At 35.0% G+C, this 26,867-nt stretch overlaps 1 long non-coding RNA gene across 1 annotated transcript in view; it reads left to right on the top strand.

The window, feature by feature from the left end:
* Positions 1–25,323, top strand: part of LOC136038074 (uncharacterized) — a 43,090-nt gene extending 17,767 nt beyond the window's left edge. The window contains exons 2-3 of the long non-coding RNA XR_010620124.1: positions 14,093–14,148; positions 23,684–25,323. This is a non-coding gene — a long non-coding RNA (uncharacterized LOC136038074). The remainder of the gene's footprint in view (positions 1–14,092; positions 14,149–23,683) is intronic.
* The last annotated feature ends 1,544 nt before the right edge of the window (positions 25,324–26,867 follow it).

Raw genomic sequence — 26,867 nt, 5'->3', positions numbered from 1 at the left:
TGGTTTGCGTGTAACTGCCTAGCTCTGAACTTTTCTAAAACTGAATTCATGATTTTCGTGTGGTCGCAACGGGCAATAAATAAAATTACCATACGTGAGTTAATTGTAAATCAAAGTAGGATAAAAAGAGTACATTCATTTCGTTACCTTGGATTATTCTCGATGAGCTTTTATCTTTCCGTAAGCATTCTGATTATTTGAGATTGAAACTTGCCCATCACTTAGGTTGTCTTCACAGATTGAAACAGGTGTTTCCTTTCTCCATCCTTAAAATTTTATACTATTCTGTAATTGAATCATATCTTAATTATTGCCCCATAGTTCATCTCAACATATTTATGGTTCATCTGCAACCTCTTCAGATAGTTCAAAATAAGGCAATTAGAATTCTTGGTACTTTTGTTCATCGCCCTGCGAGACTTAAAAATCTGTCAGAAACCCAAACTTTGTATATTTTTCTCAATATACTTAATCTCAAACAGTTGAAGGACGTGCATACAGCAATGTGGTATTATGATATCCAATCCTCAGCAAATTATTGCCATGATTTGGGACTCCCACTTCTCCTGCCCACTGCACCCACTCCAAGAAGTATTGCCTTCCGCCAATCAAATCAGAAAGAGCTAGATTCTCAATCAGATACCAGATTCCTCATATTACAAATAAACCTAACTTAGTAGAAATGTCCCAAAATTTCATTAGTCGATTTTCTTTGAAAAAACATATTTCAAAGATAATTCTTTGCCTGGATGTCGGGATTGATTAATAATAGATTTTAGTATTTATTTTGCTGTAATGTTCTTGCGCTGGGGTGGCCTCCTTTATGATCTCCTACCTTGTATGTTTTTTTCCTCTCATATGTTTTTCTTGTCTTAGTTTTTCTCTCTCTCCTTTTGTGATTATTAGTATGACGAGACGTTGTGTTTTTTTATGCATTTGTGCTTCTCCAGCCTTACGAGCTCTGCTCTCTGTTGGGGCATAATATTATTTTTGTATATTTTTAATTAGAATTAATAAATATTGATTGATTGATTGATTGATTGGGACGAGGAGGATTGGCAATCTACACAAAGAGTGAATACCCAGTTTATATAAATAACCCACTGACTCGAAACGTAAAGGGTGTATTTGAATCACTTTTCCTTGAAATGTCGCTTCCTTCACAAAGAAAAGTAATCATTGGAGAAATCTACCGATCCCCACCAGGCTCTGTTTCTTCTTTTATGGATATATTATCGGACACACTCCAGCTGCTGGAGAAACAGAATCATGATGTGATCCTGATGGACGATTTCAATGTCCCATCCCCTTAGAAGTAGCGCCAAAGACCTCCTCACACTCACGTCTGGATATACCCTCTATCCTTCAATCACTGTCCCGACAAGAGGTACAGAATTACTCATTCTCTAATAAACAATATTTTCTCGACGTTATCTCCACTCTCAGCTTCAGTCATCGTCAGTAATATGTCGGATCATTTCACCCTATTCACCATCTTCGAGACATCAAAAGTAGCAAGATCATTTTCGAGAATAAGAGAAGACGTACCGACTATTGACCTACGTGAAGAAAATTTAAGGTCATTAAATGATGAACTGAAGAAAATTACAAGGGATAGTGTTCTGGAAAAAGGAGATTTGAACGAAGGTTTCGAAGTATTCCATAATACGTTTACAACTTTATACAAAGCACATTGTTTTAAAGAAAAAGCAACTAAACATGGGAGAAAAAATACAGCAATTTATCGGTGGGTTACTGAGAGTTTACTCAGATGTATTAATAAGAAGAACAAGCTTTGGGCTGAATACTGTAACCGACCAAGTATAGCTAGCCTAGAAATCTATGAATCTTATAAGAAATGCCTCCAATCAATTCTCAGAAAGGCCAAAAGAGAATATTTTAATGCAAAACTAGCTGAAAGTGGTAAGGATGGAAGAAAAGTTTGGAAGACAATTAATTCACTGTTATGACCCAACGACCAAAAACCTGAACTACCCTCCAAAATTATTGTTGATGGAAAAACCTTTACTGAGAAAACGGAAGTTGCGAAAGCACTTTGCGCTTTCTTCGCCAGCATTGGAGAGAAAACGGCGAACACAGTAACATCCCAAGCAAAATCCTACAAGGATTGTCTAGGTCCAGCGTGTGGTAAGTCAATGGCAGCCATTCCCGTAACTTCCCTCGACGTCTCAACGATTGTCAAAAACTTGAGAGGTACATCTGCGTCCAGAATTGACCGCGTTAACACGAAAGTGTTGAAAGCAGTGTTGCCGTCTGTATTACAACCGTTAACACATTTGATAAGCCTCTCATTGCAGAGGGGGGTATTCCATCACGCCTCAAGAAAGCACAAATAGTACCTCTCCATAAAGGTGGCCCACAAGATGACTCATCTAACTTTCAACCCATCTTAATTCTCTCGGTATTTTCCAAAGTTTTCGAAAAACCTATGAAGAATCAATTTTACTCTTTTCTCGAAGCGAAGGGATTCCTCAACCAACGATAATTTAGATTCAGACCAGGACATTCAACTGAGGATGCGCTGATGTCACTGAGCTTATTTATCAACAAAGCTCTTGACTTGGGACTTTTGCCAGCTGCTATTTTACTTGATATCAAAAAAGCATTCGACAGTATGGATCATGGAATTCTACTAGGTAAACTAGAACAAATAGGCGTTAAAGGAGAAGCACTGAAATGGTTCCAGTCTTACCTTAGCAGTCAGCTCATTTAACTAGGAGAAGATACATTGAACAATATCTTGGTAAATTTTGGTGTGCCACAGGGATCGATCCTAGGTCCACTGTTATTTCTGATTCATGTGAATGACCTAAGTCGTGTCCTGAACCCAAATGTCAGGACCTCACGGTGCTGCAAACTCAGCTGCGGTGAAAACTCTTCAAATGATGACAACGACTCTAGTGAGCTGCTGGCATTCGCCGACGATACTACAATGGCCTCCTGTGACTCTGGCATGACGCATCACTCCAGAGAAAACTAGAGATTATCTTAGAAGAAAGTTACATCTGGATGGATGCAAATCGATTTATAATAAATGTCGACAAATCGTGTGTGCTATTCTTTTCAAGGATTGGAACTATTCATCCAGATATAACTGGAATTACAACTTCTAGAGGAACGATCAGGCGGCCAGAAACAGGTTTTGCGAGGTATCTAGGTGTACTCCTGAATAAAAACCTCTCCTTTCTAAACCACATCCAGGCTGTGGAGCTGAAACTCTCGCAATCTTGGCATCATCAGGAAACTGAAGCACGTATTTCCTCAAAAAACCCTTCGTCTACTTTACAACGGACTTCTGAAACCTCACCTGCAGTATTGTGCCATAATTCGGCAGTCAACCTTCAAATCACACCTGAAGACACTTGACTCAATCCACAAGCCTGCATTGAAAATTATTGTAAATGTAGACGACTATCTGTCCCTTGGTTACCTTTACCGTCTGTCGTGTTCAATTTTTGTTTTTAAATTTTTATCTGGTTTACTTCCATCTCCCTTCCACAATCTGTTTCGGTTGATATCTGAACAACATAATCGAAACACGCGCTCTGCCTATGACTTTCAAGTAAGATAAACTCCAACAGTACGTTCAGATTTTTCCCCGGATGTGGCATGTGCTAAAGTGTGGAACGTGCTTCCAAAAGAGCTGAGATGTAGGAGCTCCCTTGGGTGTTTCAAAAATAATTTAAATAAATACTTAGTTAAAGGTCAATAAGTGAAAGAAAAAAAAAAGATAAATTAAATTAGATGAAGCTTAGATTTTATAGTATATTCAGGTGAGGTGGTTGTACGTCCGGGGAGGGAGGGAGGAACCGTATGGTTAAGATTTAAAAGAATTATATAATGAGGAGGCGTGTGGTTGTGTCGAAGAGTGAAGTGGGAGCCGTACTGCGTGTTAGTGAAGAATCTTTTATTGTTATGGGTCTCAACGTGAGTTTTGTCACAGAGCAGTGTACTTTAAGTTTAGTTATATCTTTTTTTTTAATTAAACCCGATTGAACCTTGAACCTTGAAAAAAAAACCAGTGACCCGGCTCAATAGAAACCAAAACTCTAAAAAATGGTATTTTGATGCCAATAGTTACATCAAAAGAATTGTATTTTAACGCTGATTTTAAATATATAAGTTTCTACAAGTTTAGTCTAATCCATCAAAAGTTACGATCCTGAGAAAACTAGCCTTATTTTAGAAAATAGGGGGAAACGCCCCTTAAAAGTCATCGATTCTTAACAAAAATCACATCATCAGATTTAGCGTATAAGAGAATCTTACAGTAAAAGTTTCAAGCTCCTATCTACAAAAATGTGGAATTTTGTATTTGGTGCCACAAGACAGATCACGGATGCGTGTTTGTTTGTTTTTTTTTTGTTTTCCCCAGGGGTGATTATATTGACCCAGTGGTCCTAGAATTTCACTAGAGCTCATTCTAACCGAAATTAGAAGTTCTAGTGCCCTTTTTAAGTGACCAAAAAATTGAAGGGCACCTAGGCCCCCTCCCACGCTCAGTTTTTTCCCAAAGTCACCAGATCAAAATTCTGAGATACCCATTTTGATCAACATAGTCAAATAACCGGAAAACTATGTCTTTGGCGTCCTCGTGAGAGGGGCGGCAAGTTACAAACTTTGGCAAGTGTACCCATAGTAATGGTTATTAGGAAAAGTACAGACACTTTCAGGGGGATTTTTTGGTTGGGGGAGAGGGTTTGAGGGGAGGGAGTTATGCGGGGGAACTTTCCATGGTGGAATTTGTTATGGGGGAAGACAATTTCCATGAAGGGGGCGCAGGATTTTTTAACATTTTTTTGAAGAGCAATGAAAAAATAAATGTGAAAAAGTTTCTTCAACTGAAAGTAAGGAGCAGCATTAAAACTTAAAATAAACAGAAATTATTACCCATGTGAGTGGTTCCTCCTCCTCCTAATACCTTGCTCTTTATGCTAAAGTAACTTTTATTAGTTTCAACTATTTATTCTACGGCCTTTCTGATTCAGGGGTCATTCTTAAGGCATTAGGACAAAATTTAAGCTTTAGTGTAAAGAGCGAGGTATTGACAAGGGGGTGAACTGCCTCATATCCGTAATAAAAACAAACAAATTTAGAAGTTCGTTACGTAAGTTAATTCATAAGTTACGTATATTTTGCTAATAATGCTGCCTTATATAAAGTTTCGGTTACATGTTGCCTTATATAAAGTTCTAGTTGCCTTTTTAAGTAACCAAAAACTGGAGGGTAACTATGCCTACTCCCCCGCTCTTTTTATCTCAAAATCGTCCGATCAAAGTTATGAGAAAGCCATTTAGCAAAAAAAAAATTATATGCAAATCCCGCTTTAATTATTGATGTACGGAGAGCCAAAATCAAAACATGTATTAATTCAAAAATGTTCAGAAATTAAATTAAAAAACAAGTTTTTTTTAACTGAAAGTAAGGAGCGACATTGAAACTTAAAAGGAACAGAAATTACTCCGTATATGAAAGGAGCTGTTCTCTCCTCAACGTACTGCTCTTTAAACTAACGATTTTACAGTTTTAAAAAGTAGAGTTGAAAGAAAGAGTCAAACTTTAGCGCAAAGAGCGGGGCGTTGAGGACGGAACAGCTCCTTTCATATACGGAGCAATTTCTGTTTGTTTTAAGTTCCAATGTCGCCCCTTACTTTCAGTTAGAAAAAACTGTTTTTTTTATTTAATATGGAACAGGGTCAATTGGAAGGAACCAATGGGAAGATGTTAAGGATCCCAAAACCACCACTGGTTCAAGAAAAAATCCACAAAATGTAGGGAGAGGGCAGGGAAGTTCTTCATTTTGAAAAAAAATTAAGATACAACAAAAAAGCCAGTTTATACAATCGAAGAGGGAGAGTATATTTTTTTATTTGTTCAGAAATGAAGACATTAAAAAAGGTAGAATTTCAAGATTTATGAGGATTACCTCGTACCATATTGCATACTGCTGTTTAGCAGAACCAGTCTTCTATAGTTGTCATTAGATAGCGTATTATATCACTAGAGCAAGAAACTTAATTGGCAACGAAAATAGATCTAAGCTCTTTTTTGTTGCTAAAATAACTAAGTATTAAAAGACCCCCTCAAAACTGGGTTGGCTTAACTTGTTATGAAAAGTAAAAATAAGAGGGGTTTGATGAAAGTGAAAATAGCATTATTGCACACAATACATTTCCTGTGATGCCTCTCCAATTTTCCGTGTCTTCCACATGTGCCGTGTTTTTATTTTCATTTAAATTCCCACAAATAGACGCTTTGCTAGGGTTTTGAACTATTGGAAAAAGGGACTCAATCCCTTAGAAAGAGGGTATAGCTAAGCTATACTACAAAATTTTTCAGCCTTTGTTAGCCTTAGGTTGGCTAGACGATACCTATCTAAGCGTATTTTTTTCCAAAACGGAATGAGGGAGGGTGATAAATCCCGCCTCAAAAATGCAGCTCTAATTTCAAGTTGAAATCGATACTATGTGAAAGACGTAGAGTAGCCAAACTTAACTACCAAAGGAACGCACACCAAAAGAAAGTCTGATCTTCAAAGCTAAAACTCCAAAGATATACCAAGTTTTAGTATCATTGTATGCGCAACTAAGTTAGTGTACCAAAGCACTCCCAAATGTCAAAATCACAACCAACAGCCAAAATAATGCCACAATTCTGGACAAGAACTGCCTTCTGAATTTTTAAAAAAAAAAAAAAAATATGACACAGTTATATTTTGAAGATATCATGTCCATTTTATTCTGAAAATTTAAAATAAAGCTTATGTTCTACTTTGTGATTAAAAATTAGTTATATTTTATAAAAAATTATATGTATTGGAGATTGAATCCACTGTGGTAATTATTAACCCAAATATCAAAGAATTTCAGTAAATAAAAATATTTTAGTTTTCAAATAATAAGAGGGCTTTACCTGGTTGAATATCTTTACAAGTAAAGCATGATTTAACTATAACTTTCACCAAAGGGTTCATCTAGTTAAACAGTTCGTGGTAACGAATTGTAGTAAGGAGCGACCCAGCTCAACTCTAAAAAACAGAATTTTGATACCAATAGCTACATCAAAAGAATCGCATTTTAATGCTGATTTTAAATATATAAATTTCATCAAGTTTAATCTTATCCATCAAAAGTTAAGAGCCTGAGAAAATTTGCCTTATTTGAGAAAATAAGGGAAACACCCCCTAAAAGTCGTAGAATCTTAACGAAAATGACACCATCAGATTCAGCGTATCAGAGAACCCTGCTGCAGAAGTTTCAAGCTCCTATCTACAAAAATGTGGAATTTTGTATTTTTTGCCAGAAGACAAATCACGGGTGCGTGTTTATTTGTTTGTTTGTTTGTTTTTTTTTGTTTGTTTTTTCCCAGGGGTCATCATATCGACCAAGTGGTCCTAGAATGTCGCAAGAGGGCTCATTCTAACGACAAAGAAAAGTTTTAGTGCCCTTTTTAAGTGACCAAAAAAATTGGGGGGCATCTAGGCCCCCTCCCACGCTCATTTTTTCCCAAAGTCAACGGATCAAAATTTTGAGATAGCAATTTTGTTCAACATAGTCGAAAACCATAATAACTATGTCTTTGGGGATGAATTACTCCCCCACAATCCCTGGGGGAGGGGCTGCAAGTTACAAACTTAGACCAGTGTTTACATATAGTAATGGTTATTGGGAAGTGTACAGACGTTTTCAGGGGGACTTTATTTTGTTTGGGGGTGGGGCTGACGGGAGGGGGCTATGTTGGAGGATCTTTCCTTGGAGGAATCTGACATGGGGGAAGAAAAATTCAATGAAAAGGAGTTTCTAGCATTACTATAAGAAAACAATGAAAAATAAACATGAAAACGTTTTTTTCAAATGAAAGGAAGGAGTAGCATTTAAACTTAAAACGAACAGATATTATTACGCATATGAGGGGTTCTAAAAATACTTTAGCATAAAGAGCGAGGTATTTAGGAGGAGGTAAATACCTCGCTCTTCATGCTAAAGTATTTTTAGTAATTTCAACTATTTATTCTACGGCCCTTCTGATTCAGGGGTCATTCTTAAAGAATTGGGACAAAACTTACGATTTAGTGTAAAGAGCGAGGTATTAACGAGGGTAGAAACCCCGTCGTATACATAATAAAAATATAAGATTATGAAAGTTTGTTACGTAAGTTAATTCTTCAGTTACGTATATTTTTTACTAATAAAAACGTTCGTTAAAAATTAAAAGTTCTAGTTGCCTTTTTAAGTAACCGAAAAATGTGAGGGCTACTAGGCCTCCTTCTCCACCCCTTATATCTCAAAATCGTCTGATCAAAACTAAGAGAAAGCCATTTAGCTAAAAAAAAAGAATTAATATACAAGTTTTAATAATTTATGTGCGGAGAGCCAAAACCAAACATGCATTAATTCAAAAACGTTCAGAAATTAAATAAAACAAATAATTTTTTTAGCTGAAAGTAAGGACCGACATTAAAACTTAAAATGAACAGAAATTATTCCGTATATAAAATGGGTTGTCCCTTCCGCAATCCCTCGCTCTTTACGCTAAAGTTTGACTCTTTGCCACAATTCTACTTTTTAAAACAATTAAAAACTTTAACGTAAAGAGCAAGGGATTTCGGAGGGGACAACCCATTTCATATAATGAGTAATTTCTGTTCGTTTTAAGTTTTAATGTCGCTCCTTACTTTCAGCTAAAAAAATTAGTTTTTTATTTAATTGTAGTAAGGAGTGACCCAGCATAACTCTAAAAAACAGAATTTTGATACCAATAGTTACATCAAAAGAATTGCATTTTAATGCTGATTTTAAATATATAAGTTTCATCAAGTTTAGTTTTACCCATCAAAAGTTACGAGCCTGAGAAAATTTGACTTATTTTAGAAAATAGGGGGAAACACCCCTTAAAAGTCATAGAATCTTAACAAAAGTCACACCATCAGATTTTGCGTATCAGAGAACTCTACAGTAGAAGTATCAAGCTCCTATTTAGAAAAATGTGGAATTTTGTATTTTTGCCACAGGACAGATCATGCGTGTTTATTTGTTTGTTTGTTTTTGTTTTTTTTCAGGGGGTGATCGTATCAACCCAGTGGTCCTAAAATGTCGCGAGAGGGCTCATTCTAACGGAAATTAAAAGTTCTAGTGCCCTTTTTTAAATGAAGCAAAAAACTGGAGGGCATCTAGGCCCCTCCCACGTTCATTTTTTCCGAAGTCACCGGATCAATATTCCTAAATAGCCATTTTAAACAACATGGTCAAAAAATCTGAAATCTATGTTTTTGTGGACGACTTACTCCCCAGAGTCCCCGTGGGAGGGGCCGCAATTTACAAACTTTAACCAGTGTTTACACATAATAATGGTTAATGAGAAGTGTACAGACACTTTCACGTTTTTTTTGGTTTGGGAGAGGGAGGGGTTGAAGGTAAGGGGTTATGCTGGGGGAACTTTCTTTGGAGGAATATGTCATGGGGGAAGAAAATTTCCATGAAGGGGGCGCAGAATTTTTTTGCATTTTTTTTTGAAGAGCAATGAAAAAATAAGTATGAAAAAGTTTCTTCAACTGAAAGTAAGAAGCAGCGGTAAAATTGAAAACGAGCAGAAATTATTACGCATATGAGGGTCTCAATTCTTCCTAATACCTCGCTTTTTACGCTAAAGTATTTTTAGTGATTTCAACTATTTATTCTACGGCTTTTGTGATTCAGGGGGTATTCTTAAGGAATCGGGACAAAATTTAGGCTTTAGTGTAAAGAGTTAAGTACTGACAAGGGGGCGAACCCCCTCATATACATAATAAAAACATGCAAATTTAGAAGTTCGTTGCGTAAGTTAATTCGTAAGTTACGTGTATTTTCACTAATAAATAAATCGTTCGTAAGATTAAAAGTTCTAGTTGCTTTTTTAAGTAACAAAAAAATTGTAAGGTAACTAGTCCTACTCCCCCGCTCCTTTTTTTCTCTAGATTGGTCGATCAAAACTATGAGAAAGCCATTTAGCCAAAAAAAAAATAATTTGCAAATTTCGTTCTATTCATGTGCGGAGAGCCAAAATCAAAACATGCCTTAATTCAAAACGTTCAGAAATTAAATAGAAAAATAAGTTTTTTTTAGCTGAAAGTAAAGAGCGATATTAAAACTGAAAACGAACAGAAATTACTCCGTATAGGAAAGGGGATGTTCCCTCCTCAACACCCCGCTCTTTATGCTAAATTTTTATACTGTTTTAAAAAGTAGAGTGGAGAGAAAGAGTCAAACTTTAGCGTAAAGAGCGGGGCGTTTAGGAGGGAACAACCCCTTTCCTATACGGAGTAGTTTATGTTCGTTTTTAAGTTTTAATGTCGCTCCTTACGTTCAGCTAGAAAAACTAGTTTTTTTATTTGACATTAGTATGGATCTAGGACTATTCAATACATTTGAACATTCAACATTCACAGCTAACAGCTTAATTTTTTGAATTAAATTTGGGGAGGATTTTTTTCAAATTCCATTTTACCACAAAATACGAAAGAAATAGTATAGCTTTATGCAGCTCCCTTTCCTATTGATCAAAAATTTCTGTCACGGAACGCAAAAAAGTCGCACTAAGAATACTTTTTTGGGGGTTCAAGGTAACTCCTGCTTTTTGACATTATTTGACACCTGATAGGCGGCTGTATCTGTGAGCTGAGCAAATGACATGGCTCACTAATTGCAGAACTGCAAGTCACATAGTTTTCCATTAAAATTTTATTCATGGTAAAAATTAGCGATCGTAACTTTGGTTAGTTTTCTCTTCCAAGTTTCTAATGCGACTTCTTTCGATATTATAAGACCCTTGGCTCAATGTCATTAGTATATGAAAAAAAAATACTCTTGTTTGTGATCGTCCTTTTCGGAAAAGTATAAGGTTTTACTTTTTGTAAATCTTAAAAACTTAAATGTTTCGCTTACTATAAATTGTGCTATTCAATATTTAGTCATCAGCTTATATTTTTAATCAAATTTGGCAATAGACTATGGTAAAATTTCACTGGCTGTTTATTGTCCAAGTTCTTCTTTTCTTTGCGATTTTGTGTTTTAGTTTATATAATAATATAATTTGGGCTGTATATTTTCACATTTGGGGTAGGGGATAAATATTTGGACAGCACCCCTAACATAACGTAACCCCTGCTTTTTGATGTTATTTGACACCTGATAGGCGGCTGTACCCGTGAATTCAGCATATGACATAGCCCTCTAATTGTATTAAATAAAAAAAACAAGTTTTTCAACTGAAAGTAAGGAGTGACATCAAAACTTAAAACGCACAGAAATTACTTCGTATATGAAAGAGGCTGCTTCCTCATCAACGCCCCACTCTTTACGCTAAAGTTTGACTCTTTCTCTCAATTCTTCTTTCTAAAACAGTAAAAAACTTTAGCGTAAAGAGCGGGGCGTTGATGAGGAAGCAGCCACTTTCATATACGAAGTAATTTCTGTGCGTTTTAAGTTTTGATGTCACTCCTTACTTTCAGTTGAAAAACTTGTTTTTTTTATTTAATTTCTGAACGTTTTTGAATCAATGCATGTTTTGATTTTGGCTCTCCGCAGAGGAATAATCAAAACGAAATTTGCATATTTTTTTTTTTTTGGCTCAATGGCTTTCTCATAATTTTGATCGAATGATTTTGAGAAAAAAAGAGCGGGGGGCGAAGCCTGGTTGCCCCCCGATTTTTTGGTTAATTAAAAAGGCAACTAGAACTTTTAATTTTTTACGAATCTTTTTATTGGTAAAAGATTTACGTAACTTATAAATTAGCTTACGTAAAGAACTTTTGTATTCTCATGTTTTTATTACATATATGAGGGGATTCGCCCCATCGTCAGTACCTCGCTCTTTACACTAAAGCTTAAATTTTATCCCAATTCATTAAGAATGACCCCCTGAATCACAAAAGCCCTAGAATAAGTAGTTGAAATTACCGAAAATACTTTAGCGTAAAGAGCGAGGTATTAGAAGGAGGTGAGCCCCTCATATGGGTAATAATTTCTGTTTGTTTTAAGTTTTATTGCTGTTCCTTACTTCCAGCTGAGAAAGCTTTTTCACTTTTATTTTTTAATTGTTTTTTTTTAAATAATGCTAGTAAATCCTGCTCTCCCTTCATAGAAATTTTCTTCTCCCATTACAAATTCTCGAAGGAAAGTTCCCTCAACATATCCCCCTCTTCTCAACCCCTCCCCCAAACCAAAAAAATCCTCCTGAAAACGCCTGTATACTTCACAATAACCATTACTATATGTAAGCACAGGTCAAAGTTTGTAACTTGTTGCCCCTCCCACGGGGACTGTGGGGGAGTAAGTCGTCCCCAAAGACATAGTTATAAGGTTTTTCGACTACGCTGAATAAAATGGCTATCTCAGAATTTTGATCCGTTTACTTTGGGAAAATAATTAGCGTGGGAGGGGGCCTAGGTGCCCTCCAATTTTTTTGGTCACTTAAAAAGGGCACTAGAACTTTTCATTTCCGTTAGAATGAGCCCTCTTGCAACATTCTAGGACAACTGGGTCGATACGATCACCCCTGGGAAAAAAAAAAAAAAAAAAAAAAAAAAAAAAAACAAATAAACACGCATCCGTGATCTGCCTTCTGGCAAAAAATGCAAAATTCCACATTTTTGTAGATAGGAGCTCGAAACTTCTACAGTAGGGTTCTCTGATACGCTGAATCTGATGGTGTGATTTTCGTTAAGATTCTATGACTTTTAGGGGGCGTTTCCCCCTATTTTCTAAAATAACGCAAATTTTCTCAGGCTCGTAACTTTTGATGGGTAAGACTAAACTTGATGAAACTTATATATTTAAAACCAGCATTAAAATGCAATTCTTTTGATGTAGCTATTGGTATCAAAATTCCATTTTTTAGAGTTTTGGTTACTATTGAGCCGGGTCGCTCCTTACTACAGTTCGTTACCACGAACTGTTTGATAACTGCAAGTCACATAGTTTTCTATGGAAATTTTATTCATAGTAATAATTATCGATCAAAGATGACTTTGGTTAATTTTCTCTGTTTCCAAATTTCTAATTGGACTTCTCTCGATTTTATAAGACCTATGACTCAATGCCATTACGATGTGAAAAAGAACACTCTTGTTTGTGATCGTCCTTTTCGGAAAAATATAAGGTTTTACATTTTTGTAAATCTTAAAAACGGAAATGTGTCGCTTACTATAAATTGCACTATTCAATATTTACAGTCATCAGCTTATTTTTGAATCAAATTTGACATGAAATATTTCAAATTCCATTTTACCGCAAAATACAATAAAAGTTGAACTATACAGCTAGCTCCCCCTCACACTGACTTGAAGGACCCCTCACAAAAAGCCAAAAATTTATGTGCAAGGTATACACATTTTGAGGCTTTATGTAACCCTTTTCTCGCAAAAATACCTGCTCTGTTCTCTTTAAATAGTTTGTGTGTAACTTCCTTTATAATCAATGATAATACCGCACATACATAATGTCTAATGGCCCTTCATGCTGCATAGCCTCTTCAGCGTCATAATAAGGGCTGTTTGTGGTATGTCTAGGGATAAATGCACCACCAAAAGGCGGCACATAATGCTCAGCAGTTATGTGGTGTTATATACAGTACTTTTGAGGCTGGGTGGCTGTGTATATGGTCCCCAATACACCCTTGATAAAATGTTTCCTTAATTGGGCTTAAATTTCATATTTATCGTACAGAAAGGCAAAAAACGGCACTTAGCGGAGGCACAATCTCTTTTTTTACTTAATTGCACAATTCTCTTCTATTTCAAAGAGTTTCCAACAGCGGCTCTTAATAACTTTTAAACACTAATATTAAATTACAATTAGGAAAATCGCAGATTTATTTATTTTATAGCTCCCTAACAATAAAAAAGAATTGTACGATATAGCAAAAAAACAATAAAAGAAAAGCTGAAAAAGAAAAGCGATAATTACACGGATTCTTGGAAGCTTTAAAAAAATTTCATATTGTACTTCATAACTGGCAAGAAAATAATAGCAAACATATTTTGCACTACTTTTATATGATTTTCTGTTTCTGTTTGATTTCCTTTTCCTTTTTTTAGTGCACACTATTTTTTTCTAAGCTGGCATTATTTCTGTGAGGAGTTTAAAGAACAAGGTGAGCTTAGTTTATGTGTAAAAAATACCCTTTTGGATTATCTAATCTAAATATAACCTAAACTACTTAATCTTGGCTTTTTAGATTAATACATTTTGTACCTACTTGTGTAATTTGTCCAATATTGGAACTATATTTTCGATAAGCTCTGTATATTTTCAAAAATAAACTACTATACTTAGAAATAAAACACACATCTTTCTATATAAAAAAAAATTCACAGTAGGGGAGACTGGGGTAATGGCGGCCAGTGGGTAATGCCGGTCACTATGATTTCTCGTAGAGTCGATAACGCAGATTCATACCGATTGTTGCTGCCATCTCAAGACAGTTTATGGAAATACTAGTGGAGCGCTCGCCATCTTGCGAGTTTTAGTTTGTCTGTTGTGCAAGAAAGACTGTTTTGACGTTTCACCTTATAAGACAGACAATAGTTTAATCCACTATCATCGCTGTCTGTTTACATTTCACAAAAAGAGACTTATCTCGCAATAACAAGGTAAGTCATATTGTTGTACCTTGTAGCATTTTATTAAGGTTTAAGCACTGATATTTTCATTTTTAGCCAATAAATAATGACCATGCGGTTGGGGTAATGGTGGTCACCGTACTTGGGGTAATAGCAGTCGCGATCGGCATTGCCCCATTAGTGCCCATATTTTTCGTATATTTTTTTTCTATGTTTCAGATGCCGAGAAAATACATAAGGAAAACATATAAAGATAAATGGACTGCAGAGGACTTAAAGAAAGCAAAAACAGCCACTACTAGAGGATTATCGATTCGAAAGGCTGCAGATCAGTTCAAAATATTATTCAGCCCGGTGCAAGAACGAATGAAGAGTGGGATTGATTCTGATCCAAGCTTAGGCAGGGAGTGTGTTTTCTCTCCTGCACACGAAGCAGCTCTAGCTGACCATGTGAAAACTTTATCGAAGATTTTCTACGGCATCACTGCACTATAATTAAGAAAAATTGCATTTGAATATACAGAAAAAAACTAGTTAAGCCATATATTCGATAAAGAAACCAAAATGGCTGGCCTGGATTGGATGTACTGGTTCATGGACAGAAACAAAATTAGTGTGCGCAAACCCGAAGCCACAGGCATCGGAAGAGCCATGGGTTTAACAAAGAGGAAGTACTGCACAGGACCCTGGTCTAATATTGGCAGAACGGAGCCCAAAGCCTGTGGGTCCTATAACAATTTGGGAAAGGAGCAAAAACATTACAGTTACGTGTGCTATGAGTTCGGGAGGGCTTTATACTCCACCAATGTTCATTTTTTCTCGATCTCGTATGTCCCCGTTCTTAGATGAAAAAAGAAAATGGACCACCTGGATCAGTTTACTCGTGCTCTAAGAGAGGCTGGATCAATGAAGAACTGTTCGTTGTTTGGTCATGCTAGTAATGACAACAAAATGCCTCTTATTCTGCACAACCATTCCACTCGTTGCTCAGCTGAAGCTTATGATATTTGTAGGGGGAAAGGGATTGTTATGCTGTCGCTGCCGCCCCATACATCACACAGGCTTCAGCCTCTGGATGTAGTATTTTACTCACCCTTGAAGGCTGCTTAGAAAAGGGAATGTGATTTGTTCGTAAAACTAGGAACTTAGTAAAAATTACCCCTTACGATGTAGCAGAGATATTCAATTAGGCCTATTCACCAGTTGCTACGATTGCAGAAGCAACAAGTGGATTAAAAAACACTGGGATTCATCCTGTTAATCCAGGAGTTGTCACAGATGAGTATTTTTTGGTAGAGGACATCCTCCAGAAGAATCAAGAGTTAAAGGCTGATTGTGTGGACGATTCCTTGAAAGCTAATACAAATGAAGTCATCACAGAAGTAGACCAATACGAAGTCATGACTGAACAAAACTTAAAATCCTCGGTCCAACTTGAAAAAGTTCATATTCAGCCTAACACAGAAACTGATGTGTCCATACAAGAGATTTCTCCTCTACCTGGATGCAGTAGTTGGACTGATGAACCAAGAAAAGGAGCGAGACAAAAGCAACATTCTCAGATCTTGACTTCAACAGCGATGAAAATCTTGCTTCAGGAAAAAAAAAAGAAGAAAGCGAATCAATTGATGAGGAAAACATTTGTGAAGACGAATCAAGAAGTGAGCTTTTCTTGACAAATATAGGTAAAGAAATTTGTTTCAATTGCGAAGACAAACAGAAAGATGGAGAGATGTGGTATCGGTGCACCTTATGCGCATTATGGGCACATCAAGAATGTTCTGAATGGGACACTCCTGACGGGTATTTATGTCAAATGTGCTCAAAAAAGTGCAATTGACTTAAAGTTCTTAAAGCTCATAAGTTAAATATATTGGTGCTTAAATTTTGTGAGCCATTTTTAGTATGGAAAGATGTTTTTTTCAAGTAATTGGCTTCTAATTATGTCCATACTTTCAATTATATTTTAGTAATTTCCTAAATACGGAATTATGTAACAATATAAATATAATAATTTCAGTTTAACATGTTTATGTCTTTGAAATTTCTCATATTTCTTAATTTACAGGCATTTAGTAGAACATGACATTACCGACTGCCATTACCCTTTCATAGGGGGTAATACCGGTCAAAGCTGATTTTGCAAAATCATTCATAATACCAATAAGTAAGCTTGATTAAGGCTCAATTTAAGTATGCAATAGGTAAAATATACTCTGTCAGCGATTTAACATGATTTCGTTTGAATTTCATTTTTATGCTAATTTTTGTTCTCATTTTACCTTAGGTGAACGCCATTACCCCAGTCTCCCCTAAACAATAACTGAATTAAACCCCACGCAGTAAAGAATAGATTAAACTTCACACTTAGTAAACTTACAGAGAGACGAAAAAGAATATTCAGTTTTATCATCAAGAAAACAAAAATACCTCAATGGGATCGTAAACTTTTACGAAGTTGGAGAAGATATATGAATTCCAATGCTTGCACTTATAGCGAACCAGTAGCCCATTACTAATTCATCCAAAACTCTGTTTTTTTTTTCTTCGCTTGTTTTGAATCAAATTCTAATCTTTTGCGAGTTTTATTTATGAAAAAGATATTTCTTATTGCGTCTGACAGCGCTTTCTCACTGAAACTGCAAGTACAAATAGACAGAACTTCATGAAAGTAGGTAGATTTTGTAACGCTTTCTTGTACACAGCTGTAATTAAAGTTTTCCCCAAATGGCTTGGCTATTCTCCTTAAAAAGACATATCAATTAAATTCTTAGCATTTCGCCTCTATTTTCGTAATTACCATGTTTCCGAACTCATTGAGCATATACTCAGTACTTGAAATCTGGTCTTTTGTTATTCCTTTCTTTTCAGCATATCCAGGGCTGTGAATGTCGTCCATACGTCTCATTTTCGAAATCTCTCGATCTCACTATTTTTGACCAGTGCCCTTGCGCATTTTGTAGATTTTATAAATTGTACCAAACTTCCCAAGATTTGAACCAGAACAAGTAAATTTGTACAGCAGTAAGAGCAATTTGTTTTTTTTTTTTCTTTTTTTTGAAAACATACTTTTTCCTACTTCTTTCCTTAAGTTCATTATACATTTCAAGAGAGTTTTAGGTTTTAGATAGAATTGAAGCTTGGCTTATCATAGACGTACCAATTTTGACTCTAAGTTTAGCCATTTCTCTGTTACTAAGAGCCAAAATTACCTAGATATTTATTGATTTAAGTTGAACAAATATACTTTTCTCTTCAATTACTTTATAGTTTTCAATTTGTGTCAGGTTGAAGAAGGTTGAACTCCTTTGAAGTCTTTTTATTTGTTATTCCCTTTTTTGGCATCTCGAACTTCTCCATATTAAAGTAAGCTTTGAAAAAAAGAAAGATTTTCACATTGGAAAGGATAGAATGAAGTTAAAACCGCCGTCCATCAAAAGTGGACCGTCATCCCTCAACCCCCCCAATTGGCTCTTAACTGAAAAGATTTCAAATTACGAAAAATAAAGCCCATTGCTTATTACAAGTATTCTATTACTAACTGAACAAAGGCTTTCGTTTTTGATGCGCTGTTAAAATGTTTAAAATTTGTATCACATCAACTTGTTTTAGCTGACTTGGCTTGTGTCCCAGACGTTTGGCCTTTTGGAGTCTAAAAACAGATACAATAATTTTTATACTTATTTTCATTATGCTAACTATATATTTCAGGCATATCGTAGTGCGCCTGTATACGCCAAAGACAATTTGCCTCTACTTGATCGAAATCCTGCATGAAATTAATAAATAGTTGGAAGATCTCTTGTCTTTTGTCGCATTGCAGTTGAGTTAAAACACCAGTTCTTAAAGCATCAGCGAAAAAGTCAACCTTTATTGTTGAGTGCGGATTGAAAAGAATTTGTTCTCTTCTCACACATAATAATTTGTTCTTTTTTTTAGTTCTAATGTCATTCTTTACTTTTCATTAGGAAATATCTCTTTTTTTAATTTAATTTCTGTTTGTTTTCGATATTCTATTGACAGTATTTCGGTCGTGTACATTTCAGTTTTAAATTAATTCTGGATACTGCTAAATGATCCCCACTTTTAACATCAAATACAAGTGGACCGACCTCTCCACGGAGAAGCGATTTTTAGACATTAAAACGGTCTTCGTCTCTTCAGTTACTGTATTATTTATAGTGTTATCAATATACCCAGAAAATTCGGCTTAAGCAAGAATGTCAACAATCCCTAGTCGTATGAACCTAGTCAATAAAGCTCCCCAATTAAAATTTAATATTTTTACCCAGGATTCAGTGGCGTTAATTCACAAAGATATGGAGGGGGGAAAGCAAGGATTTCCCTAATACTTTCTTAACAAACAGTTTGTGGTAGTGAACTGTAAGTAAGGAGTGACCCGGCTCAATATTAACCGTAAATTCAAAAATGGAATTTTGATAACAATTTTCATATCAAAAGAATCGAACTTTATTCTTATTTCAAATATATAATTTCATTAAGTTTAGTCTTACCCATCAAAGGTTACGAGCCTGAGAAAATATATATTATTTTCGAAGAAAGGAGAAAACATTCATTAAAAATCATATAATCTGAATGAAAATCTCACCATCAAATTCAGTGTATCAGAGAACCCCACTTTAGAGTTTTCAAGCTCCCATCTGCAAAAATGTGGATTTTCTATCTTTTTTTTCTTCCCAGAAGAAAGATCACGGATGCGTTTTCTTTTTTTTCCCAGAGTTGATCATATTGACCCAGAGATCCTAAATTATCGAGAAAGGGTTCATTTGGAAGGAAATTGAAAGTTTTGGTGTAGTTTCTAAGTAGCCAACAAGACAAAAGGCAGCTGGGCCCCTTCCCACACCCATATACGAATATAGAAGTTCGTTATGTAAGTTAATTTGTAAGTTACGTATATTTTTTACTAATAAAAACATTCGTTAAAAATTAAAAACTTTAGTTGCCTTTTTAAGTAACCGAAAAAATGGAGGGCAACTATGCCTCTCCTCCACCCTTTTTCTCAAAATCGTCTAATCAAAACTAAAAGAAAGCCAATTAGCAAAAAAAAATAATACGCAAATTTCGTTTTAATTATTCATTTGTGGAGAGCCAAAATCAAACATTCATTGATTCAAAAACGTTCAGAAATTAAGTAAAAAAAAAAAACAAGTTGTTTTAACTAAAAGTAAGGAGCGACATTAAAACTTAAAACGAACAGAAATTACTCCGTGTATGAAAGGGACTGTTCCCTTCTCAACGCCCCGCTCTTTACGCTAAAGTTATTTACTGTTTTATAAAGTAGAACTGAGAAAAAGAGTCATACTTTAGCGTAAAGAGAGAAGTGTTGAGGAAGGAATAGCCCCTTTCATACACGGAGTAATTTCTGTTCGTATTAAGTTTTGATATCGCTCCTTACTTTCAGTTAAAATAACTTTTTTTTAAATATTTAATATCATTTGAGGAACGGGCAGTAGCCATACTTTTGTTATTAGTGAAGAATGTAGTCTTGAACAATTTTGGAAAGGACTAATAAAATCAAACTGAATTCTCATGATTTTTGAAATACAATATCGTTAATAAGTTTTTTGGTTGAAAGAGACCATGGAGAGAGGGCTAGGGGTTGGTTCCCATGATTTATCTTTGATATTTTTTTGGGAGGGGAAATCGGGCCATGGAGGACGTGGGGTCAGCTCCAATAAGTTTTGGAATAAAAAATTTTGATAAGTTGTTTTTGGGTGGGGGGTCAGGCAATAGAGGTCCGGGGGAGTTGTCATAATTTTTTAAATAAAATAGTGTTAAAAAGTTGTGTGCTTTTTTTAGTGGAGGGTCGAGCCATGCAGAGAAGGCCTGGGGTCAGCTTGCTTAAGTTTTGGAGTAAGACATCGTTCATAAAGTTTTTGAGTAGGGGTGATGGGTTTTGTTTATCTGATCTTTGAATTATTTTTAAACGCTCGCATAAGAACCTTATATACACCCTGAACACAACATACAATACTTGCCCAGGGCTCTGGCGGGTTTTGTTGACCCTGGACTTTTGACTTTTAAAATGGGAACAAGAACTTTCACTTTTCAATTGAGAGAGCCCCGACGAAGCTAGACGATCCTTCCTTCTATATAAACCTTATATGCCACCGGGGCATAATTTACAACACGTGTGCCTGGATTCTGGAGGGGCTGTGGAAACACCGAAGCTTTCATTATATGATCTTTGATCTATTTTGGACAAAATGAAAATTATAAAAATTTGATTGGACGCATGTGGGGACCTTCTTAAACAGTCTTTTAAATTTTTTAACCAGACCTTTGAAATTTTTTTAGACCTTTTAAAACACCTAATTATTCTAACTAAACGGTCCTAGTGTTTCAGGGCATAATTTACAACACGTGCGCCTGGATTCTGGAGGGGCTGTGGAAACACCGAAGCTTTCATTATATGATCTTTGATCTATTTTGGACAAAATGAAAATTATAAAAATTTGATTGGACGCATGTGGGGAAAAGACAGTTGGTAGGGAGGGGCTAGTTGCTATCAAATTACTTTTGACTCTAAAAAAAAGAAACTAGAACTTTTAATTTCTAGCTTTTGAGTCTCTTCCAAAGTTTACTTCTTCAAAAAAAAACTTTATATGCCTCCGGGTATAATTTAAAACCCTTCTCCCGGGCTCCAGGGTTGATTATGCTGACCCTCAAGTTTTTGTTATCTGATTATTAAGCCATTTAAAAAATGGCTATCTCAAAATTTTGATTGAATACGTTTAGGGAAAACAAGGTGTGCTTGGGGGGGGGTGTAGATACCCTCTGTTAACTATTGACTCTTAAACCTAACCAGTACTTTCGATTTCCAATTAAATGAGCCACCTCTGAAGTTCATACGACTATCCCTTACATATGAAACTTATATGCCCCCAGTCCATAGCTTATAACATTTGCCCACTGGCTCTAAGGGGTTGTGTCAAACCTGGAGTTTTCTTATTTTATCTTTAAACTATTTTGAACAAAATGACTATTTAAGAATTTTCCTCGAACGCATTTGGGCAAAAAGAGGCCTTGGGGAGGATGTCTACTTGCCCTCTGATCACTTTTGACTCATAAAAAGGGTATTAGGGGGTTGTCTTGTCCCTGGAGTTTTTTTAATATGGTTTCGTCAATTTTGAACAAAACGGCTGCGTAAAAAATTCGATCGAACGCATTTGGGAAAAATAGGCTTGGCTGGGGGAGCTTATTGCCCTTTGATAACTTTTGACTCTTAAAAAGTGAACTAAAACATTGAATTTCTAATCACTTGAGTCCCCTCCGAAGTTTATAAAATAGTTCGTGGTAACGAATTGTAAGTAAGGAGTGATGCGGTTGAATAGTAACGGAAACTTTATGAAACAGAGTCTTGATAACAGAGATAGATACATCAAAACAATCAAATTTTGATGCTTATTCAAAATATGAAACGGCGTTACTCCCTTTTTTTCAAAAATTTGGCAAACTTTTAGACCTTCTTAAACAGTCTTTTAAATTTTTCAAACAGACCTTTGAAATTTTTTTAGACCTTTTAAAACACCTAATTATTCTAACTAAACGGTCCTAGTGTTTCAGGAATCATTCTTAAATGATTGTAACAACAAGTCAAACTTTAGCGTAAAAAGCGAGCAATTAAGAAGAACGACCCCCCTCATATACGTAACAATTTCTGGTTGTTTTAAGTTTTAATGTCTCTCCTTACTTTCAGCTGAAAATTGTTTTTAGTTAATTTTTGACCACGCCGTTTCCGACAGAGAAGTAAAATACTTTAAGGTTGCAATAAAATCATAATTTTTTCTAGGATTTTTTCTTTTCAGATTTTTTCTAGTCCGTCTTTACTCTGCTAAATACATGGCAGTAGTTGCTGCTGTTGAGATAATAGTTTTGAATACATAAGTATTATGTAAAAAAAAAGGTGTAGATGGTTCCTTATAATGATGTATTATCAACGGACAGATGTTACGCTTTCCATTAGTAAATTTGTAATTATGAGACCTGTCAACAACAAATAGGATTTTAGAAGACTTTTGAAGGGTAGAAAGAAAAGAAAAACAAGAGAAAAGACAAATTAATAAAAAGTATAAACTTAAATGCAACAAAGCGGGGACAAAATAAAGTGTATGTTAAACTTGTTAAGTGTTACACGTGAAAGCATGTAAAAACAGTTTCAACATTCTTAATTTGTCTCCAAATTTTTTCTTGTTAAATTCCTCTTATAAAGTAGATTTCAAAGCAAGACATTATTTTTTTAGTCGGGGAATACTTGTCACGACTAAAATAGAAAATACTTAAATTTATTTTTTATTAATTTTAGATTTGATTACAAATTAACGAGAATACAGTTTAGTTGTATCGAATTTAACTTTATTTAATCGAATTACTTGTACTGTTGTTCTATGATTTACTCGCATGGGCTAGAAATAAAAAATTAAACCCGACAATAACAAAAGGGATTCGGGGGGCCTTTTAGGCACCCGAGGAAAGGGAAAACAAAGAAAAAAGCAACAAAACAAAAAAAATTGTTGTCACACATGAGTTTTAACGAGTATCCAAATATTTTCTTTTACCGTCATGAGCTATTATATTTAAATTTATCCTGCAAAATGAATTTTAAGACATTTTATTATGAAATAGGGATTCTAGATTATAACTAACATAAGAAATTTTTAAACTACTTTTGAAATTAGTTTCAGATTTATTTACTCAGAAATTACTAAGAAAAAACTTAGTAATACAAAATGTGATTTTTTTTTTAAAGCTGGTGTAAGCTAGCATAAACAGAGTCGATTTTTCAAAAATATTTGAGTCTTTATTAGTTTAAAAACGTTTGCTTAAAATCATCTTACTTAAACAACATTATTTTATTGTTATGTGACATTAATAACATCTCAATAATATAATGTTGAAAATGAAAAATCAATGAAGTTTCTATGTTATATTAGCTGAATTAACAAAATTCGTAGCTTGTCATCAGCTACTAGAATGTCAATGTTTGCTATTTTCTTAGGTTCGCCACTTTTGACTAATCACTTTTAATGTTTTCTTTTTTCCCAGCGAACATGCCTATGAACTTAGCACATTGACAGAGAAAAATCGACATATCGCTTTGACAGTCAGACAGCTGAAATATTTCCCCGTCAAAAGTGTGAATCACCATTCATTTTATTCCTGGAGGCATAACATTCCATCTATTCAAATTTAAGCACATGGACTGTTTTATATCTTCAGAGACAGGAACCATATTTTTAGTTCCCGACCACAAAGCGTTGGCAGTTTTAAAGGATTGAATCAGAATAACAATCCAAGGTATTTCCACCAAAACACCTTCTGGAAATAAGATGACAAATTTTGGAAATATTCAGAAAATTCGTAATCACAGTTCACCGAAGTTGGATCAGTAGAGGAGTCAAATATATCAGAAAATGGGCTATTTTTTTGGATGGTTGGAAGAAAATTCAGAGGGAAAATTTTAGCATAAAGCGCCACGATGCCAATTCTGTAAAGGAGGAAGACCTCCTCCACACAAGACAAAGCGCTTATTTCTCATAACAGCGATTAAACGTTTAAACGTAACGTTTCGTAAATAAAAGAAGATATAGTCACATATTTATAGTCAGACATTTTCTCTTAAAAGGAAAGCAGTTATCTTTGAAGTTTCGTAATAATGAGTCATAAATTCATTTATATTTTACCGTAGTTTTGCCGATTATTTCGCTATATTTCTTATTTGAGTACGATTTCACTACGATGTTAGTAGCTTTTACGTAAGTACCTTGACTGGTACTTCTGAAGCCCAGCCATTTCATCAGCCTCTCCCATCAGAAAAATAACTTTCTCCCTCTAGCACCAATAGAAAGGCCGTATCCAGGGGGGTTAGGGAGTTTGCTTCCCCCCTGAAATTTTTGTCTGACCCGTAAAAAAGTGAAAAATATGAATATAATCAAATGGTTGATGAGCTTTTTAATGCTTTTTTAACGCACCCCCCGTCCGAAAAAAAATCCTGGAAACATTCTTAGTCAACAGTGACTAAATATTCCGAGAAGAAAAAGAAAATAAAAATTTTGACACCCCCAGAGAAAAAAAAACAAACAAGGGATGTATCTTTGAAATTTTACGTTAATGAGTCATAAAATCAAGTAAATTTTCAATTCCCTTTGTCATTCTTATCCAGTTATTCCATTTTTGGAGGCGACTTTTTTCAAAGGGCGGGGATCATCTATTATTCTAATAAAGAATGTATGAATTCCAGCGTAGTTTTGACATTGCATGAATTTGGAAATTTGCGAAATTTTTTAATAATGGTATTTCCGTAATATCGAAAGGTACTTTGAAAAACTGCAGATATTCTTAATGTTTTATTAAGCAGTTACAACCTCGAAGGTATGAGGTTGAAAAGAGTTTCTCAGAGTATCAAGTTGTATGGAAAACACATGATCTAATATAGTAAATTAGAAAGTCTTGGTCATTTTGTGGGAGGGAGGAATAGGAAGGCAACTTCAGAACATAATTGACTAAAATTTAAACTTCAGACTGGGATAAATTTAAAAAAAAGTAATTTTAAAGTATTTTGTTGCCAGTATTTTAAACATAGAGTATTAAAGTTGTAGATTATATTTTCTTTTCTTTGATTTAGAGCACCCCTGTCACCCCTTTCAGGTTTGTGATCAAAGTCCCAAAAACACATAAATAGTTTATACTCCTAATATTGAAATCCTCAAGCACTTCTTCTAGGCATACAATTATACAAAATTGCAATCAAGACTTTATCCATATGGATTTCTTAACCCGTGTAAAAAAAATGAAATGCCCCCATTCCCAAAGCCAGAGGATTCATAATTGTCTTTAATTTCCACCTCATGAATTCAAGCGAGAAGCAGATATCACCATTGATGCATCACTAAACAATATCGATAACCATCTAATTTATCATAGATGTAGATTATGGATCACTCTAAGTCCTAAACTCTCCTAGAAACACAGAAATAACTGTTCCAGGCTTTAACTTTCCTTTCCTACAATAGGTCATCAAAATAATATGTAAATTTCCGGTATAGTAGGGTGAGTTACAAGCTTCATAAAAACAAATTGCAAATATTTTGTATTGCCTGAATAAGTAGAAATTACCAATCGAACCGTTACAAAAAACATTCCTGCTTTGCCGTAGTTCAATGATTTCGAAAGATTTTTTTTTTTTTTAATATTAGAAGGCCTATTCTGTTCCTAAGCAACCAACACATAGATAAATATTCCTCAAAGTTTTATCCAACGACTATATTTTTAAAAAATACTGAGTAAATTTGACCTTTGAATTCTGTCACGGAATTGCCCAGAAACCAGGGTAGATCAACCTAATAAAAAAAATGAAAAAGAAAAATTCCATGCTTCTCAAATTAACATTGGTGATCTCTTCATGGAAGTAAATTTACCTCTATTACATCGTTCAGGAGCAGACACAGGAGGACATGTCTTACTGAGCATTTCCTTCCAACAAATCTTTAAACATCAAAAATACACAAAGGTCCCTAATTTTGAAACGTATCAAAATTTCCGGCTTTTTACTCGTATATTTTGTAAGTCTTGCCCAATCTCCTGAACGACTCCCTCCCCTCCCAAGGAAATTTTTTGTGGGCAGCCATTTTCTTATGTGTAAATACATTTATAATGTTAGACTCTAATTTTTTTTAGCTATTTTTATATACTATTTATTCAAAGTGATTTCTAATTAGATATGCTCACTAGAGAATTCTATAGTAAACACCTCTTTATTATGACAATAAATATGCAACAAAGCCAAAACTCGTGAAGGTGGCTCTTAATATATTCCTTCTGAGCAGAATGCATACAATTAGGCCTTCTAACTTTACCTTTCAGTCCTTTTATAGAAGATGGTGATTAAGGCTGTTCCCATTCAATTGCATGCCCTCAGGTTTTATTGTGTCGTAATTTTGGCAATCATACCTTTTGCCAAAAAAGGGAACCACGTGGAGCAAAACCAAGATGCGACGAGATTCTTGAGAAATTTTAATGTTTTTCGCCGGGCATATTATTTATACGACCTTTGTGAAATTCCATACCTCGGAAAAGATCTAATAATTTATATAGCCTGAAAATTAAATGCTACATACGGTCATTAACATTAAATAAAGACTTAAAGTAATAATAATTTAATAGTAGATATTGGAAACCTTATTGCAAACCCTCTACGCTTCGTAGAACTTGATCATATTATAACAACTCG

This window comes from Artemia franciscana, chromosome 2 (assembly GCF_032884065.1).
Source record: "Artemia franciscana chromosome 2, ASM3288406v1, whole genome shotgun sequence".
Taxonomy (NCBI): domain Eukaryota; kingdom Metazoa; phylum Arthropoda; class Branchiopoda; order Anostraca; family Artemiidae; genus Artemia; species Artemia franciscana.
This window is presented reverse-complemented; position numbering and strand designations above follow the sequence as displayed.